Raw genomic sequence first — 22,803 nt, 5'->3', positions numbered from 1 at the left:
CCGTTGTGCATGTTAGATAACAGAAACACATTTTTCTTCTTTGTGTTCTGAGGGACGTATGAAACCAACATAGATTCTTTTGAAAAACCAATCATACTACTCCGAATAATGGCCGGTCTTTCACGTTTGACGATTGAAGAGGAATTTCTTTCTTATTTTTTCGCAACGTGCCAACAATGGTAATGTTGTGGTTAATTTTTAGATCTTTAGCCAGTAGAACTGAAGTAAAATAATTGTCCATTGTGACATTCCTACCAGTATTACACTAAAAGCTGTATTTTCCACTTTATATTGACTGTCGGGCTGTTTTCCTGCGTAAATTTCTAAATTTGAGATATAAAATGATCTAGTGTCGACCAAAGCGTATATTTTAATGCCGTATTTGGTCGGCTTGTTAGCAATATATAGTCGAAATTTGCAACGAAAATCATCAAACTGTTTTCTAATAGGGGCTAAATTATCCGTGGCTTTGCGAATATTCCTGTCATTGCAAGAATATGTGCCAAGCATCTGATCCATTGTATCCACGCCGGATTTATTAGTATTGTAATCCAGAATAACCATGAGCTTCCTTTTTTCAGTTGCGTCTACATCGCAAGTATAGTGCATTGTTGACAGCAAAATTACCGCTTTATCTTTCTTCGGAACATATGAGCACAGTGATACATTGCCTTCGTAGAAGCCAAACAATGAGCTGTAAAATGGAAGCGCAGGACTTTTCAGGAAATCACGTGTAACAAATGTTTTACTTGAGCGTATTGTTTCAACAAATGCAGTTTTTTGCCTAATCAATGTACGCGCCACATCCAACGTGGAGAAAAAATTGTCAGCATAAGTTGTGCGTCCTGTATTCACATATCGTTCCACTAATTGATACCCAAAATTCTGCCCTTGATTTATTTTTTGCCACATGCGGTTCAATTTCGGCATCCGACTCATTAACGTCAAGGTTTGGCTGATTTGTTAGGTCGTCATTATCTTCAACCTTGTCACTCTCCTCGTCATTCATAAATTCTGCAAATCTATCATCGATAACACGTTTCTCCCCCTCAGTCATTTGCTGATAGCGTGTACTGTAACGTATCAACATTTCCGTAACATACAAATTTGAATCTGCCATTTTTCTTTATACGTATATACACAAATTTAAAAATTCCGCGCTCGATGTTCACTGTTAATAAACGTTATATGTTTGGTTTATGAAACTCATGAACCTTTTATACCTGTTCCGGTACACCGGTTTTCTTGTTCGTACAAATTTTAAGTGTAGTAAGATGTAGCAAATCTTGTTTTGGCATACAGATGGCTGTTGTAAGCATTCAATTGAAAAAAGAAATACAGGTAACAATAAAATTCACACAAAACACAATTGTTGAATTGAACTCATTAGCGATTTCTTCTAATAATAGTACAAGGTCCGTAGGGACCTTTTCACTAATCCACGTACTAAACGTCATTAAACCTCAATAAAATGTAAACTATTGCTCGTATCGCTTCAAAATCAGCTTTAATCGATTCAGCACACTTTTTTCTTGGAATACGTGTACGGTTCAGGTATTCAACCCACACAACATTAACGAGTTGTGAGAGTTTGAAAATTAAAGAGATCCCCAGGGACCTTCTGACAAACAGAAGAGTTAATGCATTTATTTCTTAAATCAAAAAAAGATCTTTTATTTTATTATAAAAATAAAGGTTTACAAGTTTTATTTATTATAAAAAAAAATTCAAAATGTTAACCATTATTTTCAAAACATAAAGTGATTATTGTTTTCATATTATCGAAGACGTGTACAAGTTTCTCTGCGGTTATTTGTTGAACATTTGTCGTATTGCATCTTCCAATTCTTCTGTGGTATGTAAACGGTTTTTGTAGACAAAATTTTTTAAATTACCGAATAAAAAGATATCTAGAGGGGTTAGTTCGGGGGAACGAGGTGACCAACTTCCTCTACCGATTACTCGATCATTATAAAATGCTTGAAGGAATATTTCGGTTGTATGTGCAGTTGCATTATCATATTGAAAAAAGCCTTTAATTGTTCAATGAATTCTTGTAACAATGCACGGTACCTTTCTGCATTGACTGTGTCATAGAATAACACAGGGCCAATAATTCTACGTGTTGACATAGCAATCCATACTCCTGTTTTAACGGGATGTACAGTTGGTACGATATTTGTTGTGCCAAAATTCCCAGAAAGGAAAAAATCTATAGCGTTCTTGGTACAGATGATTTAAACATATAAGTTACCTCCTTAATTTCGTTTATTAATTAACATGGTCAATTATGATGTTTCGGGAAACATTCCCATCATCAGATATCGAACTAAAAAAGGATTTGTGAAATATGATTATAAAATAAAATATACATTTAACATTTACAAAATTAACTAACAACAACAACACTTACTTAATAAAAATATGTTAAACGTGATTCTTACCTTGAAAATGTTAACATTTAACATTAAATTAAAATACAAATTATAATTTTACTTTCATTGTGACTCATTTATGCACGTTAAACTTTATATATCTTACGATCGTATTTATTATCAAATTTATATGAGAGGAGAAACCTGTTCACTATTAAGAGCATCTGGAAAACTAGTTCTATTGACATAATTTGAAAATTATTGTGCCCTATTATGAATTAAACATATTCCCCACGTTTCATTTTCCTAGCGTTTATGGTTTTTGAGAAAAAGAAATTAAACCAAAATTTGACGCCATTTAGTAGCCATTTTGTAGCTCCTTAGCCGAAGTTGCCCATGGTTCATATATTAACCTTTCAGTAGTGGCGTACGTCAGAACAGTTTTAGTGGCGTCGGTCTCACAGACCGTCTATTATTTTTTATATAATAACATGCGTAATAGGACTTATGGTACACGTTTATAGTATGTATAATGGTATATTACATAGCCAGAGTTGTAAGAAACTGTATATACATATGTGGATAGGAAACTTGTGTAGCGGAGAACGCGTAATTGTACGTGAACATAATAAGTTATAGCAAATTTACTAGTATAGAAGTAGAAAAAATGTATATACAACATGAGTTATATCTTACGACAAATAAGTTTTATTAGTCAAAACTGTTAAAAAATAAAAGCATTCCATAAAAATATTACGTTATATAAATTCGGTATGTTCAGTCGTTCATTGAAATATAGCATTCATTACATACTATTTCAGAATGCTCCAAACATAAAAATACGTTGCATTTTCTGCATTTGTGTCGTGTCTTACGGTTTTTTTAGAATCACATATTGTACAACGACCAGTTACTGTGAGTTTTGAAATATCCTATTGAGGGCATGATGTGCCACATACTTTAGCTATTCTATTGCGTAAATTTGATCAGCAACTAAATCGAAGCCAAGTGTGAGTAGAAATTCCCTATGAACGACATTTTTAGTAGGATTGTTTTTTGTGTAAATTATGAATGAGTTTATACCGGCAATATTCATAAGGCTGAAAAATATTACCATAGGCCATCTTCTAGTTGCCCGCGCACAGTTGTAGATAGCACATAACTTGTCGACAGTATCGTCGCCTCCCTTCGTTCTATTATAATCCATAATAATATCTGGTTTATTAATATCCGGTATTGATATCAATGGCATCATCATGATGCATAATTGAAAGGAGTAATACTGTTTTATTGTTTTTGGGGATGTATGAAACTATCGTAGAATATCGTTGGTAGCCAAACATACTTGATCCTACGGGTCTAATTTTACCTTGTAAAAATATTGGTGGAATTTGTCTCTTATTTTTACGTAGTGTTCCCACAGTCGACAATCCCATTTCAATACGTAATTCTTCTGCTAATTCTACACTTGTAAACCAGTTATCTGTAGTTACATTACCCCCTGTATTTGAGATAGGTTTACATAAGCGTTTTACCACGCTTATAGGCCTTGTGTCCACTTCAAATACACCAGAAGGCTGTTTGCCGACCTATACTTCGAGATTACTAGTATAAAATGATATCGAATCTACAAAAGCATAAATTTTTATACCATATTTATTGGGTTTTGATGGAATGTACTGTCGGAATCGACACTTTCCTCTAAATACTTCCAATTTCTCATCGATTGTTACATATTCCGATAGAGAGTACGGGTTTTTTATATTTATTACAAACGTGTCAAATATAGATCTTATGGCTGCAAGTTTATCAAGCTTTCTTCTCTCTTTTCGGGTATTTTTATCGTCAAATCAAATGTGGTTTACAAGGAAACGGAATCTACTTAGTGACATAGTGAATCGAAATATTTTCATAGATGTTCTATCAGTTCGCCATAAATCATCAGCATTGACGTGGTTGCTTTTTCTTACAACAGCAATATACAAGAGCCCCAATAATGCTTTCATTTCAATACTATTGGTTGAATTACAATTTCTATCTGTAGTAAAATTTTCTTTGCAACTTTCTATAAACTGATTCGTTTTTTCAACTATAACATTCAAAATATCCTCACTGAAACAACATTTCCAAATTGATGTTGGGCTTTTTAGCTGTTGAAAATTTTTCTTTACACCAAGTAATTCTCGTAATATATTTATAGCTCTGCTGCGCCTTTTAGTTCTTATAATATGCTTATTCCACTTTGTAACATTAGACTTAAGTTCCTCAAGGGTCCTGTCCTTTAATTTAGAAAAATGGTTCCCCAGTTTGTTCTCATAACAATCTACGATTTTGACATTATCAATACATGAAAGGGCCTGTTTCAATCCGTTACTCAGGTTTTCGATGTAAGGAAGTTTTTTATAAACAGTCGAAACAGTAGTAAGTTGTGAAGGATTTGTTAAACTTACTTCACGTTGAGTGTTCGTAGTAAATGTAGAAAACACAATTTTGTTAATTAACTTAATCGGATAACCATTGTTAATAAAATTTTTTACGACGACCTTATCGAAATTACAATTACGAAAACAATAGCACGAATATTTCCTTTATTTAAAGTCGTTTCATTTGCGGCACCTCGACTTACCCAGGGAAGACGGGCTGGGTTAATTTTTAAGGGCGCCACGCAATTTACCACCGCAAATGCCTCTAATTGCGAAGAGAAGTTGTTCAGTTTAAAAGGAAATAAAAAACAAAATGAACAATACACAAGAAATATCAAAAGTAAACACAGAAATTTTCAAGCCACAAACAATAACGTTTATTAGAAAAAAAAATGTGTGTATATATAAAAAAATAAGTATATAAATGAAATGACTCGTAAATGGTTTTGAATTTGTTAAAAAAAAACTAAACTTTCTAAAGTAATAATAACTAATTGACCAAAGTGGTCCAAAAAAAAAAAAATCAAAAGAAAATAAAACCTTATCTTAAATCGCGACACGTTCCCGAGTGAAGCAGATCTGGTTCAGGCAAACGTATAAGTGATATATAAAAAAAATCAACAAAACTAAACCCCCAACATAAATTGTTAAATCGATCTTTTACAAAGTAAATTAACAATCAAAATCGAACCAGTGAAATTTCAAATACCAGATTTTAAAAAAATAACAAACTTCATTAAAAATTTACACACTACTTTTGTCGATTAGAAAAAAAATATGTTATCTGACCTTGCTGTTGCGAAATTTCAATTATTCTTCAAAACTCGTTGACAGATGGAGATGAAATAGTTGCAGGCCCACTCCTTGAACGATTAGGAAGGACAAGGATGGTGATTGTCTTCGTCTTGTAGATTTTATTTTTAGAGATATCGGAACTGGTTTTTTTTTTTAAATGACGTTCCTCAACAATGGTTTTAAACTTAATATAATTAAGAAAGCTCCCAAAAATTTTGCTCCCTCAAAGAAAACCTGAGTGCGAAGATAATAAAAATATTAAAAGATATTAAGATCGATTTTAAGGCGCAAAAAGAAATTAAATACACCTACCTCGAGATGGTGTGAGGTTTTAACCAGTAAAAAAAAGTTCTTAAATAAGAATTGCGTGCAAAATCCGGTTTTTTCTCCGTAATTTTTTCTTAAAAAAAAAACTTATTTCTTGATTAAAAAAAAACTGCCGACGTACAACGATTATCCCAAATAATCGGAAATAGCGATCACCCAAAATCCAAAAAAAACTAATTTTCCAAAATGTCGCCCAATACTATCGTCGTACACGTACAATCCCCTTAACTGGTTGTTGTAAAGAGAGCGATTTCCGGGTTAACACGGCTAAAACCAAATCGCCTGATTCAAAAAAAAAATTTACATGCGCGAAATACTTGAAACACCCAAAAATTATTCCCGCCACGATAAAAATTTTAAATTTCTTCGCTACCTCTACAAATCAAAATCGAAAATTTAAATTTGTTTAAGAAATAGGGAACTACAAGGAATTTAAGGATTAAAACGGGAAGATCAAAAAAGAATAATCGTTCGCCGAGCTGGCCTGAAACAAACAAAAAAAAACAACCAACAACAAATGGCTTGAAAATTTCGTGTTACTAACAAAGAAAGTATTCGTTTAAAAATAAGAAAAGCGTTAACACAAAATTGGCACGTAACAAATTGTTTTTAAGAAACTGTAAATTGTTTTGTAAAAATTGGTGGTTGCAAATACTGGTAACTCTGTGTTTCATACAACGAATGGTAGAGATTTTGTGTTTTATGTGATGATTTGAAAAATAGTTTAAATACCATCCTGAGTATGTTGGCTTTACATACCAGTTAAACTGAATCTTATTATCAGAATCGCGAATAACTTTAGTGTCAAGGAAAGATAAGCTGTTGTTAACTTCCCTTTCGATTGTAAATTGAATACTCTGATGAAAATTATTGAAACACGTCAAAATGACATCCACATAATCCCCATGAACTCCCAAAATTAAATCATCAACATACTTCTTTATAAATTGAATACGGAAAACAGAATTATTTTTAGTCAATATCTCGTCCAGCGCGTAGTCCATCACTATCAAAGCTAAAATTGGTGACAATTTTGATCCCACAGGGGTACCTTCAGTTTGTTTGTAGGTCACATTATCAAAAGTAAACTTAGAGTTCTCAAAAAGTGTTTTTAAACCCAATAAAAATGTATCTTTATCCCAGCAACAAACCTCAGTTATTACGTCCCATCTTTCCTCAACAATCCTATTTACCAAATCCAAAGGTATAACAGTAAACAAACTGACAACATCCTGTGAGATCAGGATATGGTCCCGTTAGAGGCTGTAACCCCTAAACTCTTCCACGAATTGAAAAGTATTCGTAATATTGTAAGTAGTTCTACCACAAAATGCTAGACTCAAAATATCAGCCATAATATCAGCCAACATCAGCCGTACGATGCAGTGCCAATTATGGTAACAGTTGTAGCACCTTTATCCGCTTTGGTGATCAGTAAAGAAGGATTCTTTTTTATAAAATTTTTTGTTTTAATTACTATTTTTTGTATCAAAATATGCAACCCATCACACGTCTTACCGGAACCCATAAAGTTCGTGATAATATTAGTTATTTTAACCCTTAAAACATTTTTGTTATTTTTACTCTTCAATTCATATAATATGTTTTCCAAAAACATTAATAATCTTTTTAGATTGAAATTGTAGTTGTTAACTGGAAGATGAAATTTTGGACCTGGTAACAGTAGGGTGGCAACCCCCACAGGAACATCCGTAGATGTCAAGTTGACCAACCATTTTTTATTATCATTAAAGAACTTAAATCTTTCTCTGGATTTGGACAATAGGAAGTTAAACTTTTTACAATTAACCTTTTTTACATCATTAAAAATCTTATTAAATTTAACCTTAAGGGAATCACTAAAACTACTGAAGATGTTGAAAGGTAAGATGATCTTGACCCGTTCGGACAACTCGCTGAAGGCAATATTGACTTTTTTTAGATTATCTATTGTTATCTTTATTTCCAAATTTAAAGTGTTTGCTGCCCATCTGTTATTTAAACTGTCCACCTTCCGTAGCAGTATTGACGAGTTCGCTTCCAAGAGATTGACCCAATTACGACTGTTGTTTCCTATGTGTGAAGGGATGATTCCGTTTCTCCGGCACTTTAAAAGGAAAGTCAAACGATTCTTCATTCTTGCTAGTCTGATGTTATGACGAGACAATTGTTTTAGAGATTTCGTAGTACGAATACCAAACCTGGCTGTGATCTCTTCGTAAAAACCCATATCTAGAAGTATAACGGCAAGAAGTATCCACGACCGTACGTGAGCAACAAAAACGACGAATTTGTCGGGGTTAACGGTCAAAATGATCATTAATGAATCAACTTTCTAAAAGTGCTAATATTTCGATTGTTTATTCAATCTTCCTCAGAGCTATTCAATGCTAAAAGGTTTTACAAGAGAAACACCAACAATTAAATGTTTGATAATCATTTACAGAAATAACTAGCAAAAAACCAACTTACTTGTTTAATGAGACTAGGGAATGAGCAAAGTTTGACTTCATAATAAATGTTAAGAAATAGTTGAGACCGGCGCGGGAAAAATCTGAGACCCTGGTGTTAGAAAAACTGTCAAAAAAGGGAAAAGTCTTACTGTTCTTGTAGAAAATGTAGAAGTATCTCTTCGAATAGAAAATAAAAGCCGAAATGCTTTTAACGAACGTGTGTATCTATTAACATTACATTACATTACATAGAATACATATCGGGTAGGCGGACCAACCAACATTGCACCGCGACCCTAAGGATCTATTGTACCCCGATAGATATCGTTATCAAATTTCACCGTGCAGTCCAATGCTCTTAACGAACATTAATACCTTGCTCGGCGAAAGGTCATTCAGATCTTTTGAGGAGATAAACTGCGACCCAAAAATCGAGAATCTGATACGGTTAACGGCAGGGCAGTGGCATAAAACATGCTCAACCGTCTCTGCTTCCTCCGCACATAGTCGGCATTCAACATCGTCGGCTAAACCCAACAAGTTGAGGTGTGCTAAAATATTCCCGGGTTTGACAGTGGCGATGTTAATAAACACCTTAGCATGTCTCATTCCAGGAGAACTGGTCCACTGTAGGCGGACCAGTCTCTTCAGCCCACAGTCCAATCCTATATTTGGCCATCGCAAATGATACACCAACTGCTGGTTCCGGCCCCACAAACGCTTCAGCGCTGCCATCTCGTGCTAGCTTATCTGCCGCTTCATTGCCAGCAACCCCAGAGTGACCCGGGACCCACATCAGAGAGACTCTGTTATCACAACTCAGTGTGTTTCATGTTCTCTTACAATCATTAACCAGAGCCGACACCGTTTTCACGGCTTGCAGCGCCTAGAGAGCGGCTTGACTGTCTGAGAAAATTCGTACTGTCATGTTCTTCACCCCTCTTTCAAGAAGGATTTTAGCACCCATGTCAATAGCAAATACTTCCGCCTGGAATACAGTACAGTACGTACCCAGGCTGTAAGCTTGCTTAATTCGAGGTGTCTGGCAGTATACTCCTGCTCCTACCCCTTCAGGCGTTTTTGATCCATCTGTGTACAAGCAAATGTCTGCCAATTTTCGATCCAGGACTGCCGCTCAGGCAGTACAATCTGGTATCGAGCATTAATCACTGATAGTGATACCGCCAAATCTGACGGCATTGATAGCACAGTATCAGTGCTTATAATGTCTTCCGCAGCCCATTGGTAGGACATGTCGGAACAGTTTTGAGCATATTGCTTAAATCTGTAAATGGTTGTTCTAGCCACTTTCTCTATATGCAAATGCAGAGGAGATAGGCCAAGCAGAACCTCCATTGCTAGACCTGGCGTTGTGCCTATCGCACCAGAGATTGCCAACACAATTGAAATTACTTTTAACGAAAATTGAACGGCACGATTTATTGCACTTTTTGATTTCAACAACTCGAGAAAACAAGTGAATAACAAAAACTAATAAAATACGGAACGGCCGACTAATACTTAAATTATAAAAACTTTGAACATTACCGCCCGCCTTGCCAACAGAAAATTAAAAAAAATTATACAATAATTTGAAAATTGACCCTAACTGAAATGATTACAAACTAAATAAGAGAAAATTGTAACTATAGTTGAATAACATTACTAATTTGTACAATCTGGCAAAATGCTTAACTTAGTGAACGGACGAACAAGCGTTGAATTTGCGGTTTTGAGCGTTGCGACACGAGCGTTACCATCGGCACCGGAATGAATTTGAAGAATTCTTGCTAGAGACCATTTCGCCGGAGGTAATCTTTCATCTCGGATGAGTACAAGCTGTCCAATTTGAGGAAAATTTCGTTGATTGAACCACTTCGTAGCGTTCTGAATAGATTGTAGATAAAACCTTTCCCACATCTTCCAGAAATCTTCGACCATGCGACGAAGAAGCTGCCATCGAGAGAGTCTCGATATCTTTTCATCGAAGACGGACGGCTCTGGAACAACGGTGAGAGCGGTACCGATGAGAAAGTGAGCCGGAGTCAGAACATCAAAATTGTTCGGATCGTCAGATATTGAACATAGAGGAGATAAAGGTCAAAAGGGTTGCTAAATTAAAAGACAAAAGGGTGTTAATTGAGGGAGCAACGGGAAGAGACATGGAAATGATCAAAGATAGGGTCAAGGGGCCGGGAGTGACCATTAGACCGCCGGCAACTGTGCGACAGAAAGTCATAGTATACGACGTGGATAGGAAGACTGAAGATGAGACAGTATTACAACAGCTCTGGGGTAAGAACCTTGAGATGCGGGAATAGATTGGAATGATTTTGTGAAAGAATGTAAGGTTCTCTTTAGAACGGGAAATTGAGATAAAGATGTAAACAATTTGGTGTTGGAGGTGATCGGGAGGGTCAGAAGGGAATTATTACAGTTTGGCAGAGCTTATATAAAACTGCAGTCTTGTAGGGTTGAGGACTATGCAGATGTGAAAAGATGTTACAATTGTCAGGGGTTCCGACATTTGCAGAAATTCTGTAAAACTGATTAAGTGTGTGGCCATTGTGCGGTAAGAGGCCATGAATTCAAAGAGTGCCGAAAAAAAGACGAACCACCGGTGTGCGTAAATTTTAAAAATAGGGGAAAAGATAGTGCGCATGATATAGGGATAAAGCATGTGGAGAATTTAGGACTGCGTTGGCGATGGTGGAGAAAGCAACCAATTATGCGTAGAAAAGGAAATAAAGGTGTTAAGGGAATTCAGATAAACGTAGGGAAGGGGAGAGCGGTTATGTTAAACGCGATTCAGAAAGCCAGAGAAATAGGCGCTCAGATTCTGATGGTGCAGGCACCTTTTTTGAGAGAGGAGATGTGGGAGAGTGGTGAAGTAGTCTTGGGTAGGGAAAGCTGCGTGATTGTGTTAATGAGTGGATGTAGGTTAGCGGATGGGGAAGCAGTAGGTGTATTGGATGATGATGATTGTGTGGTTGTTGAATGCGGAAGGGGGGATACTAAAATACGAGTAGGATGCGTATATGCCAGGCCATCTGGAGACCTAGAAGGGACGCTTGCTAAGATAGAATGTTTGACGAAAGGGGTGAGCTGTTGAGTGAAAGTGTATTAAGGTATGGATGGGAGCTCCTGATCCTAGAACGAGGGATCCCGACGTTCGAGACGGCCAATGGGTCCAGTTGGATCAACGTCACTTTATCAAGGGGGTTTCACGAGTAGGAATGGATGGTGTTGGAAGAGGCTTCCCTAAGTGATCACAGGATGATTGAATGGCGTGTATGTTTGGAGGAAGGACTGGAGGGTGGATAGGAACTTGTATTTAATTTCCGTCGAATGGATTGGGATACATTTGAGGAAAAAATGAGGAGTATGTTAGACGATGAAGTGGATCGAGGTGTAAACGGTGATTGTGAGGGAAGGGTAAGAATTTGGAATGAATGCGTGTTAAAGGTTTGCGAAGAGTTGGTAGGTAGAGCGAGGAGACCGGGAAGAAAGGAAAAGGGAGCGACGTGGTGGAACAACAAATTAGGCGAACTCAGAAAAGAAGTAAGAGAAGCGAGACGATCATATCAAGAGAGTAGAGTTACTGGGGTGGAGGAAAAGGAGAATAAGGGTAATTACATCACACATAGAAACACTTACAAGAAGGAAATAATGAATGCGAAGAGAGAGGTAGTGAAGAGAATTGGAGAAAAAGTTAAAAAGAATGGCTGGTACGAGGTGTGTAGGGAAGGCAGAAGGAAGACGACGAGGCCGATGATGGGAAGCACGAACGAGCAGGGAATGATAATTGGAAGGGAGATACAAGAAAGGAGAGTACTGGGTAAAGTGCTCGATAAGGTGTTGGCAGACAGGTTGTTGACATTTGTAGAGAGGAATGGAAGACTGGATGATAGGCAGTTTGGATTTAGGAGAGGAAGAGGAACGATTCAGGCATTGGATGGGTTAGTCAAAGGTATGAATAGGTGTAAGGAGAGAGGATGGTATTGCGTTGTGGTAGCCTTGGACATTTCCAACGTTTTTAATGCGATTTGGATTCCAGGGATACTGGAAGGAATGGTTAAGATGGGTGTGCCTGAATATTTGGTGTGTACGGTAGGTAATTTTTTGAATGACAGATTGTAAAGGTGTGAGAATGTTCAGGTGACAGTGAATAAGGGTTGTAAACAGGGTTCAAGTTTAGGACCGGTGCTGTGGATAATCGGCATGAATGAATGGTTCAGTAAGGTAAAAAGCTGTTTAGATGAGGAAAGTGATTTGCTGCAGGCGTACGCGGACGATCAAATAGTCCTAATAGGTTATGTATCACTGGTGTGAAGTTATCTATAAATCCCAGCCATAAACTTAAAACATTAATAATTCCGTAACCAATACGATTTGGGTAACCAAATTTCACACACAGGTCACTCTTACCCTCAAGAACAGCTAACCACCCCCATTTGGTAAAAAAAAAATTTTCAACTCTCACCCCCGAAAAAGGGATGTTTTCGCCCCGATGGGCACCTTCGAATTAAACGAAATTCTACCACATAATAGAACACACTTCTAAGTATTTTTATCAATTTTCAAAACACCGTAAGCCCTAACGGTTTTCGAGAAAAAAAATCAGTATTATAAACCGCGGATGGGACTTTAGGGGTGAATTTTACCCCTATGGGCACTTCTGAAATTTATGAAATTTTAGGATGGTTTAGACGATGCCTTTAGTAATTTAAATCAACCATCCAAACAACGTAAGGTATAACGGTTTCCGAGAAAAAAAAATTGTCATTAGACACTATAGGTATACAGCGCGGCGCGAACTTTGGGGGTGAATTTGACCCCGTTGGGCACCTCCAAAATTGATGAAATTTTAGGATGATTTAGAGGATGCCTTTAGCAATTGAAATCAACCATCCAAACACCGTAAGGTATAACGGTTTCCGAGAAAAAAAATGTGTTATTAGACGCTATAAGTATACACCGCGGCGCGGACTTTGGGGGTGAATTTGACCCCGTTGGGCACCTCCAAAATTGATCAAATTTTAGGATGATTTAGAGGATGCCTTTAGCAATTGAAATCAACCATCCAAACACCGTAAGGTATAACGGTTTCCGAGAAAAAAAATGTGTTATTAGACACTATAGGTACACAGCGCGGCGCGGACTTTGAGGGTGAATTTGACCCCGTTGGGCACCTCCAAAATTGATGAAATTTTAGGATGATTTGGAGGGTGGCTTTTTGATAGAAAAAAAATTTATTATATTAATGGTCTGTTTTACTTATAATTAAATTGTTTAATGGATTGAGAATATGATTATAATTACTTGCTACCGCGTTCTAGACCGCTTCCAACCCTTGTTCATTTAAGTGAATGCATATGTAGAAATTTGTATTAAATACATACGAAAAGAAACATTTTTACGTTGTGTTACCCTTCCATCATGTTTCTGTTAACAATTGCTTCAATGTCGGTACAATTGATTTGCTTTTCAGCACAAAACCGTCGAATGTAACGATTGATTTCCTATAAAGGCGTGGAGAGTATTTATTTATAGCATGACATAGAACTCGAAGTTTTTGCAGGGAGGAATTGTGCAAATTTGTATTCCTTTAGGATTTAAGGAAAGAAGGACGCTTCCTTCTTTCCTGAGAATATTGCATAGGGTCAAAACGTGCCCTATTATGAGTTAAACATATTCCTCAAATTTCATTTTCCTAGCGTTTATGGTTTTTAAGAAAAAAAATTAAACCAATATTTTTCGCCATTTTTGAGGGGTGTAGCTCCTGTTGTGTAGTAGCGTTATTTTAGTATTACTTTATTCTTTTATTATTTTATTTTAGTCTAGTATAATGAACTCTTATTTTTCTTAGAAATATGCCTCGCGATCCGAACTATTTTCTTTGTTCGAATTCTTAGGAAATAAATGCAGATATCGCATTTACAATCACGTACGATGTTTCGATCCTAGATCGTGTGATACCATTTCAGCAATTTGGTATCCTCTTTTTCATTGGTCAGTTGTGACATACAATTTCATTTTCTATTGGTCAAATACGTCTTCGAAACATCGTACCACTATTGTCTATAAATAGGGAAAGATCGCGAGGAGAGATCACTTTTTATTTAACCTCTTTACTTCATACTTGTTCGACGTTTATTATTCTTAAGTTACCACACAGGTAAACATATTGTCTAGTTAGTAAAATAAACAAAGGTTAGTTAAGGAGTTTTGAGTTTTTATCAACCCCTTCGAACTCACAACAAAATTTGGTGGCAGCGGTGGGATTCCAAAAAGAAATTAATTTGGAATTCAAAAATCTACGAAGTCGATTCCAAAAAGAAATTAATTTGGAATTCAAAAATCTACGAAGTTGATTCCAAACAGAAATTAATTTGGAATTCAAAAATCTACGAAGTCGATTTTAGAAGAGGCAGTTAGTGTTAGAAGTTACCTTCGGGTCAATCTTATTCTTCGGAGTCAAGAAACCGAAGAACACAGCTGGAAAATTCGATTTCTACTAGACAAAGACACCTTGGTATTGTTGCGTATACTTAAAGAAAAATCACATTATTCAAAAAACGTCGTAGTCGTCAAAAGAAAATTCATCATCACGAGAGGTTCCTGTCCAATCTCCGGGTCGTCGCATCATCCCCTGGATTCATAATCAAGCGTCCGAGTTCGCCGACTCATCTCATCTGTCTCAGACGATATCCTTCGTCTTCATACCACATCGTAATCGTCAAGAAAGTGCACCTGTGAAGTGTCAGTTTTACTAAAGTGTCGTATCCAAGTCGTCAAAATCGTCGTGGATTACCTGAAAAATAAAAATTCCGGTAAGTCTCTCTTGTTTCTTTCAAACTCTTATGGCAGAAAGCGATTCTCATGTCTGACGACGGACAAGCCCCTGTAAACGTAGACATGCCTTTAAAATCCGAATTTGCATTCAAAATTATTCCCGAATTTTCAGGAAATTGTTACGGTTGTATTTTTCCTTAATGTTTCATTTGAGTGTTTAACCTTTACTTTCCTAATTCTTCGTTTTAATTTTATTTTGGGTTAGATATTTTATTTTGTTATCGAGTATTTTGAGTTGCATAAATCTCGCGATGATTTATTTTGTTTACTTTTTGTTTATTTTGTTGAATTTTTGTTTAATTAATTTTTCTTTTTCAGCGACAATTCTCCGAAGATCTCCTTTTATAATTTTCCTTTTTCCTTTTCAATTTATTTTCCTGTAAACTTATTTTACTTCTTCGTTTCCCCTAAAAGATGGTGTTAATTCTTTCGTTATTCTTGCTTGTGCGCAAGTATCAATTTTTTGTGAATTCTTGAGGATATTTATCGTCTGTGTAAGATTTTCTCTTCCTCTTTTCAAGTCAGATCAGTACGTGTACGCACGTAGAGTTAGGATTTTTGGTAAAGCCATTTTGAATTTTTCGCGTGGTGATTGGTTCCTAATCCAAATTTTTAGGATTCATCTACGTGTTGTGCAATATTGTTGTTGTACGTATTGGTAACGTTTTTGCACGTCCAATTATCGGATTACTCCGGATTAAACCGTATTTTGAAACTTTTCTAAGTTTTTCTGACTAAACCTCGAAGATCTGAAGTAAGATATTTTTATTGAATACATTTTATATTTTCCCTTACACATTCATACCTTCATTTATTCAAACATACATCCTTTTACCACCGAATTAGCTAAACTATTATCATCATTTTTTTTTAATCTTATTTTTCCATCCTTTCTACTTTTTTTTTCTCTTTTCTAATTTCCTCGTGTTCATTTAAAGTTTCAATTGAAGAGCATAAATTTTGGCAACCTTTCTGTAACATTTTCGAGACAGAAGTTTGGTTATTTTGTGAGATTTTCAATCCATTTTCGAAGTTCTACCTTTTCGGAGGGGTTCTTCCTTGAGGATTTTGGTCGAGGTTGCATTGCCACCACCTATTAAGTTTTCCTTTCCCTGAATCGGAGGAGATTGTCGCTGGAGCTGGAAGAATTTACTTGGATCGTCTACACGTGGTCAAGACAAGGTCAGACCTAAACGTTTTTTTTTTTTGTTATATACCGCTTCCCGGTGAGCTTTTGTTCAATTAATTAGTACAATTTAAATTAAATTCATTAAATCTTAAATCAATTAAATTAATTAAATATATTTTATTATATTATAAAATTATAATAGATTGAAAATATTCAGTATTGTTGTCTGTTAAATCAAACAAAATAATTTTTATTTTTCTTGTAAAATTTTGGCGTACTTTTTTTTTGTTTCACGAATTAGTTTTTTTTATTTTCTTTCTCGACGCCACACTGATATCAGGGGTACGGGTCTTACGCGTAATTCAATTCAATTTATTATTTTCTTTTTGCGTACTTGTTTTGGTCATTTATTACAATTTTTTTTTTTTGGTACGCCAACAATTCTTTTCTTTTTTTTTTGTTGCTTCACGTTTGCTGGACAACAACATTTTTTTTACTTACGTATATCATAATAATATTTTTTATTTACCTTATTATTATTTTTTTTTTTACCGAATAAATATTTTTTTTTTTGCAACTTAAAATATCTCGAACTTTTTTTTGTTTTTTGTTATTTTTTTTGTGTTTGTGTCCACTTGTGTCGATAGCATCATTTTACCACCTCACGTCACAGTTCGTGGACAACGCAGGGTTAACTGTGTGGCGCCTTATAAATAACCCTACCCGTCTTCACTGGGCCGGCCGAGGACCTGCGTTAGTTATTAAATTGCTAATCGACTGTATCGTTCCTTTTTTTTGTGTTCATAAGTCGTCACAAAATAGGGATGAATTTCTTAAATTTATTTCTTGTTGTGACATAGTAGCGCGTTCCGCAGTAACTGCTAACGACAAACAATTATTGCTTCAGATTATTGAAAGTAAGTTATCAGGAAAAATTTATAGTTTAATTAAATATAGCACGTACGATTCGTGGGAAACCCTAAAAGAGATTTTAAAAAATCAGTTCCTTGAAAGGAGAACCGTTGCTCAACTTCAGACAGAACTCGTCAATTGTCGACAGTATCCTAATGAGGATGTTAGAACATTTGCAAATAGGATAGAATCCCTTTATTCAGATTTAAATGAGACCTGTGTACAAAGCGAAGGTGAAGAAGCAGCAGCCACTATCACTAGTCTTAACGGCAAAACCGCGCTCATGGCGTTTCAAAATGGTCTTCTCGATCCCTTCAAATTAATCATAAAGGCTAGTAGGCATGATAAGTTAACAGACGCGATAGAAGCCGCGATTTTGGAGGAAAGATCTTCAAAATTTCAAAAAAAGCCACAATTTCCAAACCAAAAACAAAATCATAACAAAAAGGTTATAAAATGTTATCGATGGAATAAACCAGGTTCACACTTATCACACCTCAGATAAGTGTTTTTTAAATTCTAATTCAGGACCCAGTAGTTTTCGTCCTCATACTCAAATAAAACAGGAACCTGGAGGGAATCATCATGGGGTCCGGGTCATTTCGTGTGCATATTATAAAAAACCGGGACACCACATTAAAGATTAGGAAACGGCAATATAACAATGAACATCGTACAAAAACAATCAACTCTGTTCCGGGAAACGGGAGCGCACCTGGTCCGTCAGGCAGCATGACCGGGGCAAACTTAAAAATGTCTAAAGAATATAACGAAAAAACTTCTAAACTTGCTTTATTTAATTTAATATGCAGTCAGACCGGTTTCGTTAAAAATGTCTGCCTAAGCAGTAACCAGACACCGATAGAAAATTCCTCCGTATCGTATGTACAGGGTCAGCCAAACTCGACGCCCCAACTTTTCTATGGAAAACAGGTAAAATTTTCGAAAAAAAAATGTATACCATTTTAAATAGTATCTTCTCAGCTTTAAGAAACATCAGGCGTTACAAATTTTGGACGACGACGCTAGGCGTCGCGACGTACCCAAATTTATTTTTTCAACGAACACATTTTTTTCGGTTTAGGAATAGGATGCCTATATAATTCTATGCAATGTTGGATAAGAATGTTTTTTTATATCTCTAATAGTTTTTAATATATAGCGAGATATGTAAATTAATATTGACGAGCATCATTATAGTAATTCTTCCATCATAGGTAGCCATGGACTAAAAATTTACTAATATAAAATAATAATATAATAGATCAGGAAGTTGGTTTACAAAACATTTTAATAAACTGAATAGTAACAAAATAACAACGAAATAAAAGTATAGAACAATTTGTTGAGACAATCATCAAATTTTTTTAAAACTTAAAACAATAAATTTTGATTTTAATAAATTAAAACAACAGAAACATAATATGTTGCACCTACAAAGTGTGCTCAAGCTGACCGCCATTCGCCGCCAAACAGTGCTGAAACCGGCTTCTCACTTCATTATGAGTAACTTTTCTAAGAGTATCACGACTTATCGTATTACAAGCATCACGAATTTTTTGTTTAAGATGTTCAATGTTGTTTGTGAGAGTACTGTATACAATGTTCTTGATTGTGCCCCATAAAAAGAAGTCCAGGCAGCTTAAGTCTGGTGACTTAGCTGGCCAACGTACTGGACCAGATCTTCCTATCCATCTCTCAGGATATACGCGGTTCATATATTGCGTAACAATTGCAGAATTGTGATAGGGTGCTCCATCCATTTGAAACCATACATTTTCCTGCATGAGAGGTATATCTTGCAATAAATCGGGCAATTCATTTTCTAAGAAATGGAGAAACATTGGTCCATTAAAATTGTAATCGAAAAAATATGGACCCACTAAATATCGATCGATTATGCCGCACCATACATTAATTCCAAAGTGGCCTTGATTTTCGACTTCATTAATCACATTAGGATTTTCAGTGGCCCAGTATCTTTCATTCTGCCTATTTGGAAGCCCATTACTTACAAATCGACTCTCATCAGTCCATAAAATGTTGTTATATATCCTTCTATTGTAGTCTTCCAATATGGCCATATCCGCTAAAAAATCTATGCGTTTATTACGGTTATCTTCATTTAAAAGCTGCAAGTTCTTCAATTTGTATGCAAAATATCCGTTCTTCTTAAGTATTCGACGTATGGAGGAAAAGGAAATATTTAATTGTTGACTTGCCATATTAACAGATGCTCTAGGATTATCTTCAAAAAACTGACAAACTTCAGCTACGACGCCATCATTGCATACGGTTTTTTTAATAGGAACATGTTTCCTACAGGAAAACGCGTCTGTATTTTTTCTTAAATTTTGTTCTAATCGGGTAAAAAACTTGTGGTCCGGAACAGCGCGGTCTGGATACTTTTCGCGATAAAGTCGGACAGCTGCCCTTGAATTACGGCGAGCTTCACCGTAAATTAAAAGTATGTCAACCTTTTCCTGGTGATTTGCCATTTCTAAGAAACAAATGCAAGACTATTTGACATTGAGTCAAATTAAGAAATGTTCATACATTTTCAATCCATGGCTACCTGTGATGGAAGAATTGTTAGAATAATGCTCGTCAATACTAATTTACGTATCCCGCTATATATAAAAAACTATTACAGATATAAAAAACTTTTTTATTCAATATTGCTAAAAATTATATGGGCATCCTATTTCTAAACAGAAAAAAATGTGATCGTTGAAAAAATAAATTTGTAAGCGTCGCGACGCATAGCGTCGCCGTCCAGAATTTGTAACGTCTGATGTTTTTTAAAGCTGAGAAGATACTATTTAAAATAGTATAAATTTTTTTTTCGAAAATTTTACCTGTTTCCCATAAAAGAGGTGGGGCGTCGAGTTTGGCTGACCCTGTACAAAGTTCTTCGAATTTGTGCAGAAATTCCTGGAAATCATTTCATTCGTCTCACGTAAATTCTAAATCGTCTAATGCATATTCTAATTCGTCTAATTCATGTTCCAATTCGTATTTTAAATCGTCTAATTCATGTACTAAATCGTATCCAGAATCGTCTGAATCGTATCCTGAATCGTCTAAATCGTATCCTAAATCGTCGAAATCATGTTCTATATCGTCAAATTCATATGCTAATTCGTATCCTAAATCATTAAATGAATATTCTAAATCGTGTTCGAAGTTATTATCCTCAACTTCAAAATCCTCGCATAATATTTATCAAATCGAACTAAAGGAATCTTTAAAGTCACCTTGCGTAAATCTCAAAAGTTCAGGATTCCAAGAAGGAAAAAGTAACTTTCTTTTAGATACCGGAAGCGAAATTTGTTTAATTAAACTTCAATTTATTAGTGATGATCAAGTGGTTTTCGTAGATAATAAAATTCAGTTAAAGGGTATTACGACAGATAGTCAACCAACGTTAGGGGTAGCACATATACAATTAAAATTGGCAGATAATTATTTCATTACACATCCTTTCCACGTCGTTCCTCGAAATTTTCCCATAATGAGTGAAGGTATTATTGGGCAGGATTTTTTTGTTAAGTACAAAGCTCATCTTAATTATGAATTGAGTGAATTTTCGTTTACTTCTGGAGATAAAAAATTTTTTTAACTATTTCAAAACCAATGCAAATCAAAGTTCCTGCCAGATCAGAAATCACTGCTAGGCTACCTATTAAACTTACAACGGATAAATTGTGTGTAGCCAAGGAAATTAAACCAGGAATACACATTGGAAATTGTCTAATCTAAACCTTCATGAGATCGTCATGAAGGTACTTGTTTCATAAATGTTCTAAATTCTACCCAAAATGAAGTTACTCTCGACGATATTTCCTTGGATCTTTTTGAATTGTCCGAATTTCATGTTTTAAACTTTAATACGCATGTTAGTGGTAATCGTAAACAACATCTTGAGTCCATTCTCGACACATCTCATATGAATCCGGAAGAAAGAGGTTCCATTCTTGAAATTTGCAGCCAATTCGAGGACATCTTTCATTTACCTGGTGATAATTTAACGTACACAGAAGCAATTAGACATAAAATTCCTTTGCTTGATAATGTACCACCAGTTTTCGTTAAACCATATCGGTTACCTGAGCATCAAAAAGCCGACATTAATAGAGAAGTGGATAAAATGTTACAAGACGGCATCATTCGTACATCCAGAAGTCCTTAGAACAGTCCTTTATTGATTGTTCCAAAAAATGCTGATTCGGAAGGAAATAAACGATATAGGATAGTAATTGATTTTCGTAAACTTAATGATCTTACAATTGCAGATGCTTTTCCTCTACCCAATATTTCTGAAATATTTGATCAGTTGGGGTCTTCAAAATATTTTTCAGTAGTAGACTTAGCAAGTGGATTCCATCAAATTCTTTTACACGAGGACAGCAAGCCTTTGACAGCTTTTAGTACACCCACTGGACACTATGAATACAATCGATTACCAATGGGGCTAAAAGGATCACCAGCCACTTTTCAGCGACTTTTAAATTGTGTACTCAGCGGATTGCAGGGTATAAAATGTGTTGTTTACCTTGATGACGTTGTTATTTATGGTCCTAATCTTCGAGAACATAATAAACGGCTGATTGATGTTTTTGAGCGATTGAGAGAAAACAATTTAAAACTTCAACCTGATAAATGTTCCTTTCTCCGCAAAGAAGTCGTGTATTTAGGCCATATCATCTGTCAAGAAGGCATAAATCCTGATCCATCTAAGGTATCCTGTGTTACCGATTTTCCGGTACCAAATAACCAAAGGCAACTTAAAGGATTTCTAGGTCTAACCTCGTATTATCGTCGTTTCATTGCAAATTACTCCACGATTGCGCATCCTCTTACATTTTTACTACGTAATAATGTACCATTTAATTGAACACCTATATGCGACTCCGCTTTTCAGCAACTTAAGAAAAAATTGACAGAATATCCTATTCTTAAGTATCCAGATTTTTCTCAAGAGTTTAATTTAACCACAAACGCTAGCGGTATAGCCATTGGAGCCGTGTTGTCACAAGGCGATATCGGAAATGACCTCCCTGTAGCTTATGCCAGCCGGAAGTTAAATAAAGCGGAATGTAACTATTCCACGATTGAACGAGAGCTTTTAGCAATCTGTTGGTCAGTGGAACACTTACGACCATATCTCTTTGGGAAAAAGTTCACAATATATACAGATCATCGTCCCCTCATTTACCTCTTTTCTATCAAGAATCCTAGTAGTCGTTTAACCAAGTTTAGATTGAAGTTAGAAGAATATCAATATGAAGTAAAATATAAACCTGGAAGATTTAATAATGTAGCCGACGCACTTAGTCGTCAAGTTTGTCTTACACAACCCGAATCACTCGAATCCAATGAATTTAATAAATCATATGAGGATTATCTTAATGATAGATCTAGCGTTGATACTTCTATTTTAAGAGTTCCTAAGGAATTTAGTCCAGTTGTTCCCATCACACGAGATGTTCACAATGCGAGTAAACTTACTCAAGAGTGTTTTACAACATATG

This window comes from Onthophagus taurus, chromosome 6 (genome assembly GCF_036711975.1).
Source record: "Onthophagus taurus isolate NC chromosome 6, IU_Otau_3.0, whole genome shotgun sequence".
NCBI classification, from domain to species: domain Eukaryota; kingdom Metazoa; phylum Arthropoda; class Insecta; order Coleoptera; family Scarabaeidae; genus Onthophagus; species Onthophagus taurus.
The sequence above is the reverse complement of the archived record's forward strand: the minus strand, read 5'-3'. Positions refer to the sequence as shown.